The sequence below is a fragment of the Cibotium barometz genome, chromosome 27 (genome assembly GCF_041138505.1).
Source record: "Cibotium barometz isolate CiBa-2024 chromosome 27, ASM4113850v1, whole genome shotgun sequence".
Taxonomy (NCBI): domain Eukaryota; kingdom Viridiplantae; phylum Streptophyta; class Polypodiopsida; order Cyatheales; family Cibotiaceae; genus Cibotium; species Cibotium barometz.
The window spans coordinates 46,038,686-46,041,710 of NC_141072.1; positions in this window are offsets into that span (position 1 = coordinate 46,038,686).

Consider the following 3,025-nt stretch of genomic DNA (forward strand, 5'->3'; position numbering starts at 1 on the left):
TCTCTCTCTCTCTCTCTCTCTCTCTCTCTCTTAACTCATCTTTGCATAGCATTGCATGCCTCTGCACGTCATTACTCTTTGCATATGCTTGCATTTTCATGATATTACTTGCCCAGTATTATCTTTTGCATGCCAATGCATGTGCATGCCATTACATTGCATTGCATGGGATGGCATCACATTCGCATGTTATTACATGTGCACATCATTGCATTACATTGCATGGTACTTCTTGCCCTTTATTATCACTTGGATGCACTTTCATGTCCTTGCATGATTGTTTTTGCCCTTTATTTATCTCTGCATGTGCTTCATAGCCTTGCATGACTGTTTCTGCCCTTTATTTATCTTTGCATGTGCTTGCATAGCCTTGCATGTCATTTAATGTTGCACGTCCTTTATAATCTTTGCATACACTTGCATATTGTTACATGTTATTGATGTGTGCCTTTGCATGTGATTGCATGTTATTACATGCCCATACAAGTGATGCTAGGTTGATTTCAGGCCTTTTTACGTGATTGCATACCTTGTCATATGATTGTGTAACCTTCTTACTCTGCATGCTTTTGCATGTCATTGTATACACTTACATGTTAGTAAAGATTCATGAAACTTAAAATTTAAAATTTTCACTTTCCAATAATAATGAATAATGTACAATTAATAAGGTGAATAATATACACAATTAATAAGGTGAACAAGTATACACAATTACTATAGGAAAGATATTACATCATCAGCCTTGTAGTATACTGTTTCATAAAATCAATGAACAATGTAAAATTGACAAGGTTAATAATATAGATAATATAGGTAAAAGATAATTTTATTTTAGAAAAGATATTACATGAGCATTTTTCCTAAAAATAATTGACAAGGTGAATAACCTTCACAATTATAATTAAAATATGATTTTATTCAAAAAAGTTATTGCAGGCTGTTTTCCTAAAAACAACATGACATAAAAACATAACTATATACAAGCTGGCGAGGAGAGAGTTCTAAGGGTCCCTACACCTCGTTGCTTTTAAGGACTACTCTATTCTTCAGCTCCTCTTGGAGGGGCTCCTCCTTTTCTTCACCAATGCAGTCGTAACTCTGCCAAGTACCAATAGTGGGTCTAATCTTCATGTTTCACAAATATACATCTCCTGAGTCAATGGGCTCATATGCTAGAAGCTTTTCCCAAAGATTATAGACCTCTATTGTAATTTTGAGATGCTTTTTCACATCTCTACCCAACTTCTTGCACAAATCCTTGCACACAACTTCAGGGGTATCCTTGAGAGTAGAGTTTGGGGCATTTGATAGACATGATGAGTGAGGGTCAGGATAATGAACATTAGAGAAAGAGAATGAGGGAGAGGGGGGGAGGCGAGAGGAAAAAGTTGGGGGGTGGGGCTAGGCAAGCAGGGCAAGGGGCAAGCACAAAGGGGACGGGGGAACCCCCTCGCCCCCTCCCTTGCACCAAATATGGTCATTTTGGTGACCATATTCCAACCACCATATTTGACGCGCCCAAATATGATCATCAAACGACCATATTCGGAGGGCATTGGTGACCATATTCAAGGTGCATATATGGTCGTTGATGATCATATACCAACGACCATATTCGGGGGCTCTCAAATATGATCGCCCAAATATATATATACATTGTAAGGTTCCTCCTCAGCCCTAAAAGATGTATAAGACCTCATCTCAGTCCCTTGTAATCATCCCCTATTTCAAAATGAAAGAAAATATTATTTTTCCTTGTTTTGGCCTAGAGAGAGATAATTTAAAATTGAGATATTTATGGATACAAAGTTTCTCATAATATCTAAGATGAATTCCCCTGAAATATAATTTCAAAAAGAATTTTCCAATGTGCATTAGAAATTAATTGAATATGTGTATTAAAGACCTTAGCCTAAGGGTCTACATTTTCAGAAATTTTTGACTAAGGTCTAAATAAGGTTCTAAAGGGCCAATAGGATTAATCCAAGTGTTGGGATGACAAAAATGAAAAGAATAAAAGAAAATACCCAAAAATGAGTAAATGCTCACATAAGATGAAGAGTTGACTGAGTACTGGGTTTATTAGTTAAAAATTAAGGTTTATTACTTAAAAAAAATCAATTTTGGACACCTCAATAAGGAGGGAGAGGCCCCATGAAGTAGGCACCTTTTTTCATCATTAGTTGGCATTTTTAATTCAAAAAAATGAGATATTTTTATCTCTCCTCTCTCCTCATGCAAACTGGATAAAAAAGGGCGCCAAACTGGTCCAAATCTTATCTAAACTGGATCAAACTGAAGCTGGAAGCCTCTAGAACTCAGTTGGACTTCGTTAGTGGCCTCCCTCACCTATAAATAGACCCTCATTCCTTTGTATTTTCATCTTTGAGTAATTACATGCAGCATTATCTTCATTTTAGTGTTATTCTATTATCCCTCTATTTTGCCTCTACTTTTGGGAGCTTTGGAGCTTCTCAATCCTCCATCCTCTCTTGGAGATTACCCTCCCCAACTTGGTGGCCAAACCTTGCTTTTTGGGCTTCACTTCTCTCCAAAAGAATCAAGCCAAAATCAAAGGTAAGCCTTAATTCAATGGTTTTTCTATCTTTCTCAATGACTTTCTTCTTCCCAACCCCTCTAATGCTTGGGAAGCTTTAAATTAAATGGTTTTTTCTTGAAAATCAAGTTTTCTTAATGATTCATAATGCTTAAATGGTTTAATACTAATCTTTATACTTAATTATAGTGTTTTTATTAGTAAATCTCTCTTTCTTGGAAAGATTAATCATCTTTATGGTTAGATCCTTGTTTTAGAAGGACGGTTCTTAATGATAAACTCATTATCTTAAACAAAACTCTAGACTTGATAAGCTAGAGAAAAAGATTAGGTATTTTTATGATTTTAATCTAGTTAAAAATGATGATTAAATTCTTTAAGTATGTTTATGATTTAGAAAATTCCTATAAACTCATTTTAAAGTTGAAAGAGTGTTATGCTAACATTTTATAAGAATTCTCCTAT